This window comes from Vulpes vulpes, chromosome 7, assembly GCF_048418805.1.
Source record: "Vulpes vulpes isolate BD-2025 chromosome 7, VulVul3, whole genome shotgun sequence".
NCBI lineage: Eukaryota > Metazoa > Chordata > Mammalia > Carnivora > Canidae > Vulpes > Vulpes vulpes.
This window is the reverse complement of record NC_132786.1, coordinates 104,101,788-104,122,745: the sequence shown is the minus strand read 5'-3', so window position 1 is coordinate 104,122,745 and position 20,958 is coordinate 104,101,788. Positions and strand designations below refer to the sequence as shown.

General features: G+C 42.8%; 1 long non-coding RNA gene across 1 annotated transcript; it reads right to left on the bottom strand.

Moving 5' to 3' along the window:
• Positions 1-5,685: 5,685 nt before the first annotated feature.
• On the bottom strand, positions 5,686-10,373 carry LOC140599579 (uncharacterized). Its single transcript, XR_012002390.1, has 3 exons — positions 10,134-10,373; positions 7,441-7,571; positions 5,686-6,987 (listed from the first exon to the last, which is right to left on the bottom strand). It is a non-coding gene; the product is annotated as an uncharacterized lncRNA (long non-coding RNA).
• Positions 10,374-20,958: the final 10,585 nt, after the last annotated feature.

Genomic DNA, 20,958 nt, shown 5'->3' with positions numbered 1-20,958 from the left:
ACATGTCTCCACTATTATAATATCATACAGAGTTGTTTCACTGCCTTAAAGCTCCCTTGAGCTCCACCTATTCATCTCTCCCTCCCTCTTCCCCAAACCCCTGCAACCACTAAACTTTTTCTGTTGCTGTAGTTTTGCCTTTTCCAAACTGTCACGTAGTTGGAAGCCTACTGCATGTAGCCTTTCAGATTGGCTTCTTTTACTTAGCAATATGCATTTAAGGATCCTCCATGCCCTTTGGTGTCTTGATAGCTCATTTCTCTTTAGTGTTGAATGATATCCCATTGTCTGGATGTACCAGTTTACCCATTTACCTATTGAGGGACATCTCGGTCGCTTGCTTGCAAGTTTTGGCTGTTATGAATAAAGCTATTATAACAGTAACCTTTTTATTATGGTACATTCCTTTCACATGGATTCAATATCAAAAGTCAAGTCTTTGCAAGATGTATTCCTCAAAGTGATTGCATCTGGCAGCGTTTGGGTCCAGTCACTTTCCAGCAGTATCTGCCCTGTATAAACTCTGTAAACCTTCAAGATCCCTCTATTCCAGCTCAGAACATCCCTACTATAACATACCTATCCCGGCATCTGTTTCTTTATTTCCACCTCTTTATCCTATTTAGAATCTTTTCCCCTCAGGTTTGACAATCTGAATCTTACTCACCCTTCCAGTCTCCTTCATATCCTGCCTCTTCAGTGAAGCATTCCCTCACCACAGAAAGGAACAGTCAGATGGATGTGGTTTGAATCCTCGTTCCACAGCTTTATTAGTTCTCTGTCCTTAGATAAGTCACTTCTTGGAGTTCAGTTTTCCCATCTATAAAATGGGTCTGTCAACACTGCAAATTGCTGTGTGGATCTATGGAAAGGGGCCAGAATACTTCCTGACACCTCAGTAAATGTGATGCCCCCTCCTAGTTTTCCTCCTTGTCACTGTCATCATCACCTCCAAATCTAGAACTGATTTCTTCTCCTCTGGATTCTCTCCCATGTGTGTCCAAGTCATGTCTCTGAACTAGAATGTGTGTGTGGGTGGGTGGATGGGTGGTGGGCCACGGTGCTTAACCCCTGTGGCACACACAGGACTAGGGGCAGGGTTTTTGAATTGCATTCCTTTTGGTATTAAATTGGTGAGGTGAAACAGCAACAGCCCCTGCGTTCGTAGAATCCTCTTCCAGCTAATTTCTTTTTGTCTATGTTGTATGTGCCAATGTCCCTAAACTCCATTTTTGCTGGGGCTGCAGAAAGACATTTTTCTTGGGCCCCAAAGAGAAATTCTGAAATAATAAGGGTACAATCATCTTGAGGGGATATTTGAAAGTTCATGGTTAGTGTTCAATGCAGTTTTCTCTATTACTCAAGGCTAAGGATCCCTTTCAAAAGGAGGATAATCCAGGCCTTCCTCCCTTCTACTGCTACTTTCCTGCCCCAGATCCAGGCTAAAGCTGGGGAAGCAGAAGGAGATGAAAACCACAATGATGAAAATTATAATGGAGTGGGAAGATTAGGAAAACAACTCATATTGAGGTGCCTCCTACCAATCTGATGAGATCTGAGAGTATTATCTGCAGAAATAATGCAATGTTATTATGCACATAACCCAGTCACTCATGGGATCTGTTACCTCCAAGGAATCATCGAGTCTGCTGTGCAGATCACATAACTGGTCTTAGGTTTTATAGTATGGGTCGGCAAACCTTTTCTGGGAAGGGCCAGATAGGAAATATTTTAGGCTTTGGGGGCCAATCTGTGGCAACTACTCTGCTGCCTGGTTGTAAAAGGAGCCGGACAGTATGTAAACAAATGAAGATAACTGTGCTGGATTGAAGTGTAGATTTCATATAATTTTCACATGTGACAAAATGTTGTTTTTATTTTTTATCAACCACTTAAAAATGTAAAAAACAGTTGAAGCTCATTGGGTATATGGTAGCAGGTAGCAGCCCATTAGGCTATAGTTGGCTAAGCCCTGGTTTCCAATATCACAGAGAAAACTCGCGTGGGTGGAGTTGGAGTGAACCAGGCAAGCCCTTTGGTGGGTGAAGTAAGGATGATGAATGAGGAATTCAGCAGCCCTTTGCCTCATTGCTTTCATTCTGAATCTAAATCCATAGATCTATCGGCTCAAATTAAGTTAATCAAGATAGTGCAGTATTTCTCAACCTTGGCATTATTGACATTTTGGGCTAGATGACTGGGGGGAGGGGCATGCCATGTGCTCTGTGGGATCTTCAGCAGCATCCACTGGATGCTACAGGCATCCTTCTTCTCTCTAAGTCCTAACAACCAAAAACATCTTCGGATGTTGCCGAATTTCTGCTGAGGGCGAAAGCGATCCTAGTTGAGAAATGCTGAGTTAGTGAAATAGCTTCAGAATGATAGAAAAGTCAGTGACCTCTTAGCGATCAACTAATTGGTCTAAACAAGTGTGTGCATGCGTGTGCGTGTGTGCACGTGTATGTGTGTTTGTCCCCTGACGGGGCGTCTTCCCTAGACTCCTCTGCAGGGAGGAGAAGTGATTAGTTTGCCTTCTCAAAGACAAAAGTGTAATCACAAGTGAGGGGGCCCTTTAGGGGGCCCTCCCTCACTGAAGACGACCCCCTAGCTCAATCATTAGCAGGGCGCTTCTAATTATCAAGCAATCAAGTCAGGCTCCACAGCAAGAAAATAGGACTCCTGGCTTTTAATAAGATTTTTATTTCAAGACTACCCTTCGAATGGCAATGAAAATGTCTTTTTAGTGGGGAAAAATACTTCCTCCTTTTTATAGAAAAGAAGCCTCCGTGGGAATGCAATCATTTCACTCTTTGATCAGGAGGAGAAAAAAAAAAGATAAAAGAAAGTAGGAGAGGGAAAAGGAGGTTCTTTGCTAGGAGTTGGCAGGGAATTGTTTAAATTCCAAGGAGACGATGACCTTATTGAACCTGGGTGTCCAGTTTAGAAATATTGACTAGAAAAAAATTTTTTTAAAAAAGAAATATTGACTAGAAACTGCTGTGGTGTAGAGATTGGATGCTGTTCAGGGTCTGGCCCCTCATGCATTATCAAGAGGTATTCATGATAGATCTTATATTAAGAACTTGTCACGTGAACATACAAGCACACAGTCTAAAAAGCACAACTGAATGAAGCAGTTGGCGTGGCTATTTACTTAGGGAACACCATTCTACCCTGGTTCTTGGCCATTTCTGGTGAAACAGACGTAGACCTGTATAAGTATTAGTTCTGCCATTGAAACAAGTATATGCTCTGTTGGCCTTGCCATTTGCTTTTCTACTGGGGTAGCTATGGCTAGGAGCACAAGTCAAGGTTAAACTATTTGCCAAGAGCCTCAACATCCCCCCTCCTCACACCCTGCCCCAAACCCACAATTCAAAACCAAAGCCACATACCCTTAAGCCTTTCAGTCCTGTGGAGGAAGTTAATTGGAATCACCCAAGTGGGTTATTGCTCCTCTTTCACTCGTTTGCCACAAATCAGTTTGTTTTTATTTGCCTCACAACCCCCATTAAATAGAATTTGTCTTGTAGCATACAAATCATTTCCCACGATCAAAATGCAGCTCTGTCTCCTTTTCCTAGTAGAGAATCTGTGCTATGTTTCTCCTCAACAAATCCCTATTCCCAAACCTATATTATACATCTCACCATGTTTTGTCTACTTGTCTTCTGATTCCAGCTGTGTCATTTCAGCTATCATGCCTTTGTGTCTCAGGACAAATATCATAGGGTAGGAGCAAGGTAAGGATGTCGGGCATACACCATTAACCCAAACTCGGTTCTGACGAGCCAACCTCCTTAACCGATGACCTACACCCCCTCACTGTTGACAGGAGCATTTTTTTTTCCTAATGCATATTTTAGTCTTGATTGACCATCAACCATATGGCATGATTGTCCTGTGGGTAAGTTTATTATTAACAGCTCACAGCTGGAGTTAGAATAACTACACATGGCTGTGACATTGCACTAATTGACCAAGACACGTCTGAGAACAAGATGCAGAAAGTGGCCATTGCAAATTACTTCAAGCACAAATGGAGAGCTTCGTGGGAAATGCTGATTTCAGATTAGAGGTTCTGTATGTTAAGACCAAATTGATCTGGGGAGAGGGGCTGGCTAAGGGGGAAAGAGGAGGTAGATGAGTCATACAAAGACATTCTTCTGAGCCTCCATTAAGTCTTTATTCAAGTGAATTATTTTAAACAGATTCCTGTTAATGAGAAAGGAGCAGCCACACTTAAAGTGGCATTAATCCTGAATTTTTAAGTGCTCAGACAATTAAATCACTAAATCCATTGGGTGCCTTCCGTCCATATTTCCCTGTCTAATCCTGCTGTCACAGGCGAGGCCGGGCAAGATTTGAGAACAGCATGTGCTGTGTTAGCTCCATCACTTAGCATTAGAGTCAAAGAAGTCGAGTTTGGAGGGGACCCGGGTATTGTCTGCACCAGTGAGTGGGGTGACGGGATGCAGGGACACTGGCCAGGGGTCGTGCCTGCGTTAACAGGCTACCACTGAGTCCTCTGGGGAAAGCTCCCGAAAATTATGAAATGTGAATAGGCTGTTTGTGCATCTCTCAGTAAATTTCTTTCTCAGATGTTTCCAGCCAGTGCAACTCGATTGAGAAACGGCTGGGGGAGAACAGAGGATCAAGCCAATGAGCTCAGTGTCTTATAAATCAGTGGCATCGAGCTGAACTGCAGCTGTCAAACTGTGGAAAAACCTGCTGCCATACAAGCTTGCGAGTCTTTTCAAAAACAAAACCTAACCCTCGCCTTGCTCTCTAGATGGGAGAACGCTTAATTAAAGTTCATGGAGGAGTGAGGAGTGGAAAAAGAAATATGGTTTGCTAAGAAAATAAAAAAAGAACCAACTCAAGGTAGTGCATATGTAACATGTCCCAATTCTGATCTTGGCTCAGGCACAGAATTACAAGTGGGGTCATGAAAAATGGCTAAGTGTTGTCATGAGTAAATCCCGCCAAGTGGTCCAATAATACTCTCTGCTCCAAAGCCACACCAACTGAATAACCCTGTAGTCTACTAACACCATCATCCCATTTCGTGGGTGGGGAGGCTGTGGCACAGAAAAGGCAAGTACCTTGCCTAAGCTTCTGTAGCCACTTAGACAGTAGACCAGCTGTCTACTGCAGCTGAGCTGGTGCCAGACTCTCCCAGCCACAATGGCATTGGTGTCTAGGGACATCATAGACCGCAGGCCGAAACCCCAGCTCTGGGCAGTAGGTAGGTCTGATCCTGACAATCTTCAGCCCAAAGAGGTCCTGCTCTGCTGTTCCATGCCTCAACCGTCTCCAGATTCTGAACTTGTACCCGTGTCGCTTAATCATCCCACACTTAAATATATCTGAGATTGTGTGAGTGTTTTTTTTTCCTTTTAAGTCTTTATAACCAATGCTGAAAAACAGCTTTAAATTAGGAAGAGCAGGCTTCAGGAGGACCCACTGAGGTTTCCAATAATAATTGTAAGTCTGCCCAGATTGCGTTGTCTCCGATGTGTGAAGGGGTCGGGGTCAACCCCTTGTGCACCAGAACACAAGGCCTGTGCGCCGGGCCTGAGTTGTGTTACTGTTGCCGGGGAAACCATAATTGAATTTCCTGAATTATACACAGTACGATAGAACGTTGAATAACCATATTTATTTGCCTTCGAGGCCCTGTGGCATCTGTTGTTTGGCTCACAAAGCTCCTATTGACTGAGAGAGGGGTTTGCTGATCCAGAAAGCAGTGATGGGCGCGTGAGGCCGTAGGACCGAGATTTCTCCCCCACTTCTGCACCCACCAGACAAATGGCCTGGCACCGGCAATCCGCCCAGACGGCCTGAGGCCTGGGTGTGAAATCGATCCCCCTCTTTTCCGATGCTCGATGCTCTCACTTCTCAACTGAGGGAAATAGAGAGAGGTGCTGTGGGGAGGGGGGGGCGGAAGGAAAAGGAGAGGTAGCAGGAAGGAGGCAGAGGGGCTGGGTGGTAGAAGGCAGTTGCAAGGCCTTGGGTGAGCTCATCTATTCCGCAGCCACTCTACACCAGCAGAGAGCGGCTGGGGACAGGGGGTGACTCGGGGACAGTGGGTACACAGGTGGAGGAGACACATTCCAGCCATCAAGAGTTTGACCACCTAGCCAGGGCTCTGGATACTCAAACATACTATATAAGGCCTACAAGCAAGAAGCTGGGGGGATCAGGGCAGCCCGGGTGGCTCAGCGGTTTAGTGCCTGCCTGATCCTGGAGACCTGGGATCGAGTCCCACGTCGGGCTCCCGGCATGGAGCCTGCTTCTCCCTCTGCCTGTGTCTCTGCCTCTCTCTCTCTCTCTCTTTCTTGTGAATAAATAAATAAAATCTTAAAAAAAAGAAGTTGGGGGGTTCAGAGGAAGGGTGGGCTGGGAAAGAGCTTAGCTTTGATGAGCAGGCTGGGAAAAGATCTGGGAGTTTGATGGCATTTAAAATAGTTCTTAAAAGATGAGTAGGATTTCAGTAGGTGATGGTCTTCTTGAACTCAGGCAACAGTAAAAGTGTAAATACAGGTAAGGCGGGTATACAAACCTCAGATGGACCCTGGCTAGTCTCTGAACTGGTCCCCCCCAGCCACCAGCTTCCCCTGAAGCTACCACTGAGTCAGCCAACAAATGGTGACTTCTCTGGAGCAGAGGAGGGAGAAAGGGAAGAGAACCAGACTTCAAACTTGGGCCACTGAGGCCCAGAGCCCTCCCATCAGCCAGCCTGCTGAGTCAGACCGCCGAGGGCCATAGGGTTTTGCTGTCAGAACTGAAGTCTGGGAGTGTCTTCGATTAGAAATAGTTTCTGAGTGAGACAGTGAAGCTTTCTAGCCCGTCACCGTGTGGGATGTGCAGTGCTTTCTTCCCCGCCGCTGGCTTCGCTTTGGTGTTTCAGTAATGAGGGACCCACACTGGCGCCCCCGTGGCCCCAGGCATGTCTCTTCAGATGCTCCAAATTATCCGTCTGCCCTGCTGAAGGAAACATTGTAGAAATCTTTTCTTCCAGAATAACAAGGTGGAAAATAAATGACTTTTTCCCCCTATTTTTCAGCTTTTTAAAAGGAACATTTCAAGCATTTATAGAAGGCAGAGAACAGGGCACGTGAACCCTCAGGTTCCCAACATCCAGTTTCAACGACTCTCAGGGCTGCTCATTTATTCCTCTACGGGCCCCCTGCCCAGCACCTCCAGGGCCCGTCGCCTCACCCCCTGGATTATTCTGAAGCTAATACCAGACATCATATCATGGCATCAATAGGTACTTCAGTACTATCTCGATAAACAGCAGCTTTTAAAAATACATCATTACAGCGTTGTCATCACACCTAAAAATAGCAGTTCCTTAATAGGATCACATTTCCAATCAGTGTCCAAATGTCCCCATAAACTCATAAATGTTTAAGCGGAACAACGCCTTCATACCACATTTGGTGGTTGTGCCTCTTTTAATCTGTGGCTTCCCCTCGCTCCTTTTCTCTTTGCAATCTGTTTGTTGAAGAAATAAGGTGATTGGTGCTGTAGAGCTTGCCACACTCCAGGCCTTTTGACTCCAACTGAAATAATAAATCCAGGCAATGATAATTGTAAAACCGTTAGGTGAGAGGTCAACTAGAACTTCAAAATGGATGTTACAGTTGACCTGACCCCCTGGACCAATCCTAACATCTCAGAATAACCTGAGATTCACATCACCTCCTGTGATGATGCTTACCAAAAAATTTAACTGGAATCCCATTGAGCCGCCCGCTCTAATGATCAGTTTATAGCAAATACAAGGGACGAAGGAATATGGAAAACCACATGATAGGCTTTTTAAATTTCTATTTTGAAAAAAAATTATATTTTGATGTCACAAACATGTATTTAAAATGTATCAGATTACTCTGTTATTATGAGACATTATAGTGCGATGTTTCCCCTAGGATTACTGAGGAGTAGGATGTATTTATGCCTCACTACGTGAACTCAGAGTGCTATAATGTCTTGTTCTCTTGCTTGCCTTTTGTATACTTTAACCTACTTCCTAAGGACTGCTGACTGGACTATACTATCACAAATTTTGCATGTCTCTGTGAGCCATGCCTCCCCCCAGCCCCTCACTGCAAAGTTCTTTCCATTTAACTGTGCACTGAGAAACCAAATATCAACTTTTTCAGAACTTACAAGATAAAGGTTCTAAGTGAAAGCTAAACAAGAGCTCTTCTTCGTAAATGCACAAATATTCGTGGTGAGAATTTCATAATGATCATTAAGTTTTTCGGGTTTTTTTCCCTCCCTAATTCTTGACCACACTCTGGATAGCAGAATCTTCTGGATAAATGAGGTGTAACCTGTGTTCTATACTAATTTGGTTGGATAGAAAGTCTGGTCACAACACCCAACAATAAGCCACAGTATGCATAGGGAAAATGGCAAAATTTCAAGTTGGAAAAACTCAGCACTGTGCACACACATGAAAGTTTGATGGGAATGTCACCTGGGTTAGGTCATTAAAGACAAGGAAATGTAACAGCCTTGCTGTTGACATTCCCTTCTTCTCAAAACACCCTCTTTTTTGGGTTCCATGACCTAACACCCTCCTAATTTTCTCCTACCTCCGGGATCCTCCTTGGTCTTTTTCCTGGCTCATCGTCCATTTTACTGACTGTTAAATATTGGAAAATTTCAAGGCTTGATCCACTGCCCTGTTCTTCCCATCCTACACCCTCTGTCTGTGAGCTTGTCCATGCTTATGGTTTTAATTATTATCTATATGCTGATGACTCTTAAATCTATATCTCCAGCCTAGCCTCTCCCCAGAGCCCCCAGCCATAAATCCATTTGCCTATTCAACATCTTGACTTGGCCATCTCACAGCACTTCAAACTCCACATGGCCAAAAATTGAACTCAAACCTTCTCCCTGCAACCTGTATCTCTCCCCCCACATTCCTGCTCTCAATACACAGCACCGCCATCCGAAGATGAGCACACAAACACTTGGCAGCCATCCTTCACACCTCCTTCTCCCTCTTTGCCATATTCACTGCATCAGTAAGGGTTGTTGATCCTCATTTCCAAATCTGTCCATGCCTCTTTGTCTTCATGCTGCTACCACAGTACAATTTCTTACACTTTCACTCCTAGATTACCTCCAGAGTCTTCTACATGCACCATGTCTTCCCTGTGTCCAATCCCTTCTGTAGCTACTTTCCTTGGAAATTGTACAAAATGTGCTCTTTATAAGTGTCTCATCTTCTCTGTGCCTTGAGGAGAGAGACTAAAATCCTTATCTTAGCTAACAAGGCCCTATGTCATATGGCATTTATCTCCTTTACTTTCATTTCCTCATTCTGTGACCTGTTTCCCTGTGTTCTGGGATCTGATCATCGTGGTTCAAAGGAGTTCAGGCCCCAGGACCTTTGCACATGTATTTGCCTCTAGGATTGCTTTCTTCTCTTTTCCTTTTTTTTTTTTTTTTTATCTAGTTAACTCCTATGTGTCTTTCTTTATTCAGTTCTTTTAGAAAGTCTCTGTTGGCTGCTGGTTTGTCTTCCTAATGCCATGTTCACAGTCCTTATTCTTTATGACTGAAACAATTTCACAACTAAAGAAATCAAGGCCCAGAAGTGTTATGCAACTTGCTTAGGGATCCAGGTAGTAGCTGTGCTAAAACACACTGGAATAATCTCATTTGAATAGCAGTTGGATCTGTTGTCAAGTATTAGAGTTCTGTGTCAAGTTTCAGCCTCTAAATGATGTGCAGAAGCTGGAATGAGTTGAGAGAAAAGGAATCAGCTAATTGAAAGGGAGCAAGTAGGACCTCTGAAGAAAGGTTAAAGGAGACAGCGACTGTTTAGTCTAGCCTAATGTAGAGACATGGGAAGAAAAGAGATTTAATAATTGTTCCAGTTTGGGAAGGTGGAGATGGCCACAAAAATATTTGTTTGAATGACCACAGGGCACAAGAGCCTATAGGAAGCTGCACATCTCTGTAGGGATAAGAGGGTTTAACCAGAGAGGGCTTGGTTTGACAAAGGCAAAGGTGATCAAAGAACTGAACAAAACACAGAGTTAGTTCCTGAAAGTCTTCTTGCGGAAATGATGAAGAGCAGGATCAATGAACATCTGACTTACCTGGTGGTTTCAGTGTTGACCTAGGTCAGGCGGGAAGCCGGGCAGGCTGGCCTCTTGAGGTTGGAACGAATGAAGGAAAGGATGGATGTGAAAGCGAGCCTCGCCATCCGTCACAGGCCAGATCGTGCTCCCACCCTGCCTGGTGTGGAGAAAGAAATACTGAGTGGCATGCGTCCCCAAGGGCTCCTCAGCTGATCACACTCAGTTGGCCTTATCTGGCTCCCAGGTGTTTCCATTTATCTCTGATAAACTGTCAGCAGAGAGCCAGCTTTGTGGTGGGAGGTGGGGGGGGGGGGATGAGCGCAGGGGAGGCTAATACCCCAGATGTTTTCCGAGAAGATGGGAGAACGTTATTCTTCAGGACTAATGCATTTCGTCATCCCCTCCGCGTGCAGATGTTAAATTCGGGAACACTTCCAGGTTCTTTTTTCTCTCTTAAAATAAAATTAGTTGTGTATTAAAACACCTAGGACCCAGGCATCCCCAGGGACGTATCTCATTTGCATATGGATAAAGCTTTGGGAGCATAAGAGGGTTCTAAGTTTCACTGGCGGTATGTCTTCCAGTCTAACGAATCCTGTGAGCTCCCTCCTTTGAAAAACAGGAAAAACAATAATAATCAGAAGTTCCATTTACTGAATATCTACTGTATGCCATATAAAAATCAAATCCTGTGGCAACACTGCCAGCGTTGTATTAAAATCCATTTTACAGATGAGTAAGTTGCCCCCAAATTGTGTTGTTTCTCCAAGTTCACAAAACTACTAAGTAGCAGAACCTGTGGACTGTGTTACTTCGAATAATAATTGCAACCTTTTTAGAGCTTTCTTATGGGTCAACCACCCTGTGGAGCAGGTGCTATCAGGTCCATTTTGCTGGTGAGAAAACTAAGGCATAGGGAAGTCCAGTCATCGGCTGGAGTTTACACACCTAGCAAGAGACAGAACAGAGTGCCAAAGGCAAGCAACTTGGTTTTGGAACTTGTGTTGTTGTTGTTGTTGTTGTTGTTGTTCTTCTTCTTCTTCTTTTTTGTAGATTTTATTTATTTATGAGAGAGAGAGAGAGCACAGGTGGAGAAGCAGAGGGAGAGGGATAAGCAGACTCTTTGCTGAGCATGGAGCCCAACCCAGGGCTCATCCCAGGACCCTGAGACCATGACCTGAGCTGAAACCAAGAGTTGGACGCTCAACCGACTGAGCCACCTAGGCACTCCTGGAACTTGTGTTCTTAACCACGACCCTGTACCAATTTTCATCCCCTTTCTATACTCCAGAGACAGGGTTGGCTGGATACAATTTTTTCCGCAAACTAGCTGATCTGAGCTTGTGATAGTTTGAGGTGGAAACTTCCCTCCCTTGTGTTGTCTTATCTTTCCATTGATTTTCTGCTGTTTGAGCAGCTGCAGTCCCCCCACCCTGGGAGAGCCTTTGCACACTAAGCCATTGGCTACAGGTGGCAAGATGGTGGCTCCGGTTCAAGTCTCTCCCCCAGAGTTGGATGTTCCAGAAAGGACACTGTGTTCCACAGAGCTGTCTCTCTGGCGCAGGCTTTGATCTGGGAAAGGGTGAGCCTCACTGCAGAGCTGAAGCTGTCTCCCTGCTTTGTTTATGCGAGCATCCTTCCAGGACTCTGTCTGCTTTTAGGGTGGAAGTGCCCTGCCAAAACCTCCGGCTCTCCATGCTGGCTGCGTAGCCAACATACCTCCCGCCTTTTTGATGAGTCCTTTGCCCTGGATAGAGAGCAGTGTCTCATAGCCTTTTGGAGACTACAAAAGTTTCCTTGGCAGGATGAATGATCTACTGCAACACGCTCTTGCCTTTTGGAGTTGCCCTCTAATTTTTCCAGGCCCGATTTTGTAAATCATTTCATCTTGTACAAATACTGGGCTGTGAGCACAGATGATCTCGGAGGGGAGGATTGTTTAAAACTCCATTTAAGAATCTATCCTCCTTTCAACAGATTAATGCAGCTTGAATATGTGAATAACATTTTTCTTCAGTGCATGGTAATGCGCAGGTAGCTCTGGGGCCTTTGAGAGGAAGTAGAATGTGCTTCTAGTCCAAGAGGCTTCGGAAAAAGTGACTTGTCTGTGTATTGACAACTAATTTATCATCGGAAGCATTTAAGGTTCTACTCTGCGCAAGCGCTCATGCGGTGGCTGGAGGTGAGGGCGGGGGATGAAGTGGGGAAAACTGAAATGTTTTCAGAGAGATGTGTAAGATTGTAAAGGTCATTTAGAAGAGCCTCAAGCTTTCTGCCATCCCAAGAAGATGGAAATCTCTAGTGGTCTTCAAGACAGATTAAAGTTAAATAGCTCACAGAATTGGAAGCATGTTTCATGGAACCATCAGAAGTCTTTTGCTTTGTAGTTTGTCTGAACTTGCCCCTGACTCCAACAGCGAAAGAACTCATGGAAGGCAGGCTGGGACAGAGAAGGTCCAACAACCACAAGTTGGTGAATGCACCATCAAAGAGGAGGTTTCTTTAACATCTCTGCTCTTCTTTCACCTGTGGACAAAACTGTTGCCCACACACAGTGACCACATGCATTTGAACTGAACATCCCTGAATCTTGAATGTTAGAAATTATCTTGCTGGTTTAGGGAGTTGAAGGCAGAACTGCCTCCTCTTAACTCACTTGGAGTAGAAGACCTAACTTGTTCCCCTGAGCGCAAGCAACTCAGTATGAGGCAATGAGTTTAACAAAAAGGTAACAAAACATTTTCTGTTGAAACTTTTTTCCTTAGGATGAAAAACTCTTGCCAGCAAGCTATACGCCAGGAGTGGAATTTTGGAAGTTGTTTTAGTGGAGTTAGAGATGAAAGCCTCTTGCAAGGTGATGTAAGCTGATGAGGGTGGAAGGGAGACATCAAGAGCCAACAGCCTTCTGTGAAGCATCACAAAATGCTACTTCGTGTAAATTGCACAAAATTTTCTCCTTTCCACAGATGAGGAAACAGAGACTTAGAGAGGTGAGGAAACATTTCCAAGGTACGATTCATCTGTGGCTGAGCTTGTAAAGGAATCATGGTTTTTTAAACTCTGAATCTTGTGCCCCTTCAGTTCCCCCAGGTCACCTCACTTACTGCCCAGGAAAGCGCTGTGAAGGGCTCCCCACCCATCTGCCTCTTTGCAGCAACTCCCAGGCTCTGAGACAGAGCTGCTGCCCCACCAAGGCAATGGTGTCACATAGAGGAGGGGAACTAGACCGGCTCTTGCATTAGGCTGCCAGGGCCACTACTCCAGCTCTGTGGCTCTCTGGCTGGGGGCAAATGACTCAGACCCTTTGTATCTCAGTTTCCAAATCTGTAAAGAGGTGATAATACTCCTGCCCAACTCAGGATTTTGTGAGTAATTAAATGATTTGGGAAGTGCTTCACCCAGTGTCTGGGGAAAAAATAAAAAGGCTCACCATGTCAATATATTTTCTTTTTCTATTTGGAGCTTACATTATGTTTAGTTATATCAATTTCTTTATCATAAAACCACCCAGAATGAAACTTGGAGACTCTTGTGAAAGGCAAATGTAAACACTTACGAGCATGATCAGATAAATCAAAGAAAATGCAGACAATCCTAGAGAGCATCATAAAATGGCTGATCATACTGGTTTTTTAAGCAAAATAGAAATTTAAAATGAAAGAGCATGACTAGAGCAAAGGTGAGAATTGTAGGGAATTTCAATGAGGGTCGGTTCCCTATAATAATCAGTAACCCCGGAGCCATTCAGGAGAAGGAACCAGACTAATGCAATCTGCCTTTGTCACTGCCGTTAACACCAGTGTATTTTTTTTAAACGTGAATTAAAAAAAAAAAAGACTCAATTTTGTTAAAAATTAGGTGTCAGGTGGCCTCCAAAATGAGCTAGGAAATACTGCCCTAAGCCAGAAAAAATGTTAGCCATCTTGCTAAAGAGTAGTCTTTAAAACAAAAATCTAAATAAGTTTGTTATTTTTTTTACTATGAACATTTTGAATTTTCCATTATGTGAGGGGTCTTTTGCCAAGAGCAACGAGATTTGTGGGAAAGAAAAAAAAAAGCTCACAAACACCCCTTTGTGTATCAATTCCATTAATTTCTACACAATCAGAACACATATTAGTTCTCCCTGCACCAATAGAAAGCATGCTGAAGGAGGGAATCCATCCAGGATGTCAAAATAGGACCTTTTCAAACAATCAGACAGTTTAAAGTTTCTCCTTAAAACAGAAGCTTATTTTTTTTCTCCGAGATTTTCCTTAAAGAGGTTGAGTTTCTGTCTCTATTCCCTCCCAACCCTACATTTCAGGGGCATTTTCTTCAACGTTTCACCTTGGTGGTGGTGATATCACCCCTCTCTGTTGCAGGGAGAGGGAAGGATTAATGAAAATAAAGGTCAGCCCTTCCCTATCTCCTTTGGGGCCATGTCGTCTTAGTTTTGATCATTTCCCCCAAATTAAGATTTCTGCACAAACCCCCCATGTCTGTGTTTGGCTGGCAGTTTTATGGCTGACCAAATTTTGCACTGGCCAGTGTTCTGGTTGGCTGAATGTTTACACAGGCTGTTAATCAGATGAGGGTGGGGGATGGATGTGGGGGCCGTCTGTGAGCCGGAGCAGTCCTGTTTGCTGTCGTGTGCAAGGGCCTGCACTTTGTTACTACAAATTACATAATGACATGTTACATTTCAAAGTGTATTTTTACTTCAGGGAAAATTAAACCAATAAACAAACAACTCTGGTGGAAAAAAAAAAAAGAGAGAGGAAAAAAAATAAGATCCCTGGTTTCCAGATCTTCCTCTTCGTAAAGGTTCTTAATTAAATTGCAGCTATAAACAAATCTTTGTTTTATTGAAAAGAGAGCGATCGCATATAAAAGCTATTTTTAAAAATTAGGATTCGAACGTTTGCTGGACGAGGGTCTGGCCCGTGTTACGTGTTTTATGATCTGTCCAAAATGAAAAGGCAAGTTTGTGTAGTGATGGTAGATTCTCAATTTTTGATTGCTAATCCCTCTCAAATGTTGCTCCTGCCCTGCTTGAAAGGAGTATGTAAACACAGGAATTATCCTAGTTTTCCCAGGTACCAATTCAAGCAAAGCTGCTTAGTGTAAGGATGAACGTGCCGACTCTGGCTTTCTGGTCACGCAGGAAATCAAGAGTGTTGAGCATACTATCCACGTTTTAGCAACTTTGAAGCAGTTTAGAAAAAAAAAAAAATCAACCCCTCCGAATCAACTTCCAAACCTTTCACCGCACACCTACAAATTCACTATTAAATTTTTTTTGTAAGCTGTTGAAACTAAGTATACGCTCAGGATCCAAGGTTATGGATGATAGCTCTTTTGGGGACTGGCCATGGGCACCTGTGTGGTTCAGTTATGCAAGTGCAGCTTCCCCTCACTACCTGAAAGCAGAGCGTTCCTATGAAACCTTTCCTAAGCCGAAATTCAGACAGTTTAAAGTTTCTCCTTAAAACAGAAGCTTATTTTTTTTTTCTCCGAGATTTTCCTTAAAGAGTTTCTGCCTCTACTCCCTCCCCAACCCTGCATTTCAGGGGCATTTTCTTCAACGTTTCACCTTGGTGGTGGTGATATCACCCCTCTCTGTTGCAGGGGCAACAGGGGCTTCTTGCAAAGAAGCAAGTGCCAGTAATTTATGTGGAAAAGTCTTTGAGCATTCCCAGACCCAAATATAACCTCTCGTAGAGAGGCTTCTCTGACACCTTAGGACATATCTTGCCAATGGATACACACAATAAATGGAGAAAAAGCAGAGATGCTCATAGACAGTCCAGAGCTGCGGCAGCCTGATGCTGAGATGCTGAGATGCTGAAATGCTGAGATGCTGAGCGGAGTCGGGGAAGGAGCCTGGCCGGCCGCTCTCGCCGCTTGCTCAGGATGCACGCTGCAGGGTAATGGCCCCCCGCAAACCAACACCGAGTGCTATTTTTGCTTTTCACATTTTTTTAAGTATAAAAGTGAAAATCCTCTTTGGATTTCTTTTGGTTAGCAAAAACAGGTACTAATGGATGGAGGTCTTTAGTAAAAGCAAAGTGGTATGGTGCAAACTTACAAGCTTTCAAAAAGCAGGCAAGACCAGCATGTGCTGGCTAGACCTTTTTAAAAATTAATTAATTAATTGATTTTTTTTTTTTAGCATGAACGATGTTATCTAAAGAGAGTGTGTCCTGACTCTTCCCCCCACCCCCCAGTTATGTGTAGTACTGAGAATAAGGACACTTATTAAACTGCACTTTAAATAAGTGATTTCCCCACATCAGTCTCTTCCACATATGCCACTAAGGGAGCCACCTGACCTGGAATCCCCTGGGTCTTTTGGGGTGCTTGGCTGCTACCAGGAGTTGCAGCAGCCCCCTGACTGGCTGCATGAAGATGCTCCCATGTCTGTCTATCTATCTATCTATCTATCTATCTATCTATCTATCTAGATCACTTTTATATTTTAAACAGGTCCCATGATGCTTGCCTTTCTTAGGCAAAATTACGATGTGATTTAGGATAATTTATCAGTGCAGACCTCAACATGAGAACTCACAAGAGTTATTGAGATAGACTGTCCACATCTTCCTCTTCAGTTTCTTTATTTTTAAATTCACAATGTCTACAAAGAGACCTTTTCTCTTCAGAGCTTAGAAATTAGTAAATGGGATTTTGAAACTCACAATGAAAATTTCAGATTTCTCCATGACTGTAAAACTTAGGAGGAAGAAAGGAGAGCAAAATAAAGGACAGATACAGAGTGGAGGTATTTTTTGGACAAAAGGAAACTGTTCTAGACAATGCTGTTTGCTAACGATTGCCATGCAAATGCATGGCACCCTTGTTTTATTTCATGGCAAAAAAAAAAAAAAAAGATATGCTTTCCTCTATCTCACCTTGTATCCTTGACAGTTCCATTTGAAAAATTATTTAGATTATTGCTTCCGAAAGTTCTCGACTCCTGAACCAAACTGACGATCCACTGTTCAAGTGGTTTTCACTTCAGGCGTGTTAGTGCAAGGACTGCCATCTGAGGCATTCTGTTGAGGCTTGGCCTTGCCTTTAGAAGGAGCAAAAAAGACCACCAGATTTTTTCATTATTGACTGTCATCAAATAAACAACAGTCCAAAGTGAAGAGTCACATATGAATCCAGGGCTTTTATTCTATAAATGACTGACTAATCCAGTAAGAAAGAAGATTTTGAGCCAGGCAGTAGTCTATCAATGAACCCATCAGCCATGGTAAGCCTGTGAACGGGTAAGACGTCTTCATCTGGGTTTTTTTGCATCGCCAGCGTTTGAAGTGATAGATGGGGGTGGGGGGGGCACATACATCATAGCCTGTTGAATGGAAGAATGAAAATGGGCAATGCAACAATAATAACAATAATAATGAGGCTCGACCTTCTCATTCTTTTTGATTGGATGCTCTTACCCATGGTGATGACTTCTCTCTCCTGCCTATTTTGGCTTCCAAGTCATGGTTTGTGTCAAGGCTCCAGGGAAAGCTCACCAACAGCACTGCTACTCCCCTGCACAAAGCCAGACAGGGGAAAGAGAGAGGCTTAAGGTAGAGGGAAGGGTGAAAGGTCAATTCTCAGATGGCAGTTCAGATGTAGAAAACAGAATGAGAACGAGGCAGCAGACATGGCCCTTCTTTCTAACCCCAACTTTGAATTTAGGTCCTGAAATGTATCTGCTTCCGTTTCTATCAATCTATCTACCTCTCAATCACCTATTACCCATCTATCCATCCATCTACCTATCTATTGATTTATCTATTGATCAATCTAATCTGTCATCTATCTGTCCATTACCTACCTATCACCTATTTTTTTTTATCTATTCCTTCCTTTCTCTCCCTTCTTTCCTCCTTTTTTCCTTCCTTCCTTTTCAAAAATAAAACCAGTACTAATGCAGAAGTCTGAGATTAGACCTCACAAGCCAGTACTATTATTTTAGAGGAGTCTAGGATTTTGTTTTTTGTTTTTTGTTTTTTCCTCATCTGGCTTTAACTCGCTTATTCTCTTCTGGTGCCTGTCCTTGCTGTGACATGTCCGAGAACCTCTTTGAAAATGTTTCTGCTTAATGCAGTTCAGGTTAATAAAAGTCCACCTTAAAAGAAGCTCTCTGATATGGACTTGGTGATTAACTTTTGGGTGGAGGTCTATTTTCATATGCATGCAAATCTGTTTAAATGCTGTTTTAAATGTTCAGATCATGTGCACATATATAAAACCCACTTATGTGTCTTTAAATGCTGTTTCAAATTTTAAAGTGTACACACATGCACAGAGCTTAACATGCATTATAATCTCATGCAACTCGAAGTAGAAAAGTTTACTTGAAAGCTGAACTGGCTTTGCACCGCAACGACAGATTAATCATGTAACATCTTATATAATGTATATGCCTATGAGTGTGGCATGCAAATATGCTATTTAGAATATTTTCCTGATTGAATGAACAAGCCCACAGGTTCACCATTTTCTATTTGTTCTCTTAAAAACATGAAACTCATTTTGAAAATGCTGGTTTAAATGGGCATTATTAAGTCTTTATCAGTTCTGAGCATTTCAGCCCTTTGCATCCAGAAATTTCTCAATCTGACAGAATAAGAAATGCATTTACATGGCCTAAGCTCTTAAATTGTCCCTTTCAATTAATGCCCCATCATGGAGCAATCTGGAAACCATTACTCAGTAACTCTTCATTATAATTGCTTGCAGCTGAGTATCCAGCCCTTGGTAATATAAGAATAAAAGAAAACTCAGTTAGTAACAAGTGCAATTGATTCCATTCAGAATTCCCCTGGTGCTTTGCCATGTTTGGCCTGCTTGAGAGGAAACACGAGGGTTTGGTTTTTTTTTTTTTTTTTCTTTTGGGGCCAGGAAATGAATTGGCAGACATAAGATGGTTTGTGTGGTGCTTGCCTTCGTTTTTCAGCTGGTCCTAGTTAAAAATGAGACGATGGGGCTCCTGCTTTCTCCCCCACTGGCTATGTTTTTTTTTTTGTTTGTGTATGTGTGTGTGTGTGTGTGTGTGTGTGTGTTTTAGAGGGCTTTTCTGGTAATAGATAAGACTACAAAACTTCAATTTGCTGCAAAGTAACAGCATCTAGAAACTGTCACCCTCTGTAGCCACAGCCGATCCTGGGACTTACTTCTGCTAAGGAGAGGGTTTTAGAATTTGATTCACTCCCTCCTTGATCCTGCCTTTATGAGAGCAAAGTCCCTGGTGCATTTTGTACAGGTGGAGAGTGTTTATGTGTTTGGAGGCTATCAATCACCAACTCCAGAAATATAAAGATCTAAAATTATGATAGATGAAAATGTGAAAATGTGATGTGGTAAACTGCCCACCACCCCTACCTACCACAACTCCCCATCCCCTGCGTAAGTCAGGGACTCGGCTCCTAAAATTGGTGGAGGGGACTATTCTTAACACATTCATTCCCTTCAGAGACTCTGGTGACTGGCACCCGTGTCCCCCTGGACTTGGAGCACCAGGGACCAGGGGGACAGTCACTTGGTAATATCCTGCCTGCCTTCTCCCCTATAGATGATTGACACCAGGTGACAAACGTGCCCTACTTCATGAATTTAAAATATGTCAATTATAAAATACATCTTATTATAAAAAAATTGATGCTCAGGATAGGGAAGTAGAACCCAATAAAACCCTAACTGCTCTTAATTAATTTCCATTCTTTGGTTTCATAATAATAGGGGAAAAAGCTCTCTATGAAGTTAAATAGCATTTCATTTTGATTTGCTATAGCAAAAAGATCACAAATCTTCCATAACTAAGGAAGATTGCTATAAATATTTTAGTGTATTTCTCATATTTTTTTCTATGCACTTATTTTTTAAAAAGGGATGTTGGTTTTTTACATGGGTGTAATTATTCTGTATTTTCTACCCCATTGCAAACTTAAAAAAAATGTTATCGCTATTACTAATTACATATCTGGAAAGCCCACTTGGAGATTTTATTTTTTTTAAAGATTTTATTTATTTATTCATGAGAGATACACAGAGAAAAGCAGAGACGTAGGCAGAGGGAGAAACAGGCTTGTTTGGGACTCCATCCTAGGACCCCAGGATCACAATCTGAGCCAAAGGCAGATGTTCAACCACCGAGCCACCCAGGTGCCCCCACTCTAGGCTTTGTAACTAAAGAGAAGCACTTAGGTAATGACCTCAAGCAAGAAGAACAATAGAAGGAGTAGAATTCTCTTTGACCTTAAGAAGATTCAAGATCTCAGGAACGCGACTTTCCCAGACTCTCAAGCTATACTGCAGTGGTTATGAGGGACAGCAAACAAGCCTTCTCCCATGGGAGAACATTTTTTCCATTGAGAATTAAGTAAAAATGAATACAGAGGCAGATTTCATGAGGGCAAGGAGAATTGGATTGTTTTGTGTTTACCTGATTTTACATTTCCCTGAGATATAAAACAATTTTATGATGAATTTTAGATGATTAAAAATCATTGACTTCTCTGGTAGTATTTAACATTTTTTTTCCAGTTCCATTGCTTTAGGAAGAGATGTGGCCTATTAAGAACTGGATTCATTAAAATCTTTAATGAAGTAGATATAAAAAATATGTGGCAATGAAATCAGCTGATATCCAATGACCATGTCCGCTGACTATGAATTTGGGCCAATTACTTGTATTAATGGTTATTGACCTAGGAGGGTAGTGGTAGGATGGAGGTTAAGTCTTTTTCCAATGAGAAGATGTGAGCAGTAGCTTAGGCTTTGATGTTTGAAGTAATCCATCCCCAAAGTCCAACCTTTATATGCTGGTCTGGCCCAGCCAAACCAGCTTTAGCCAAAT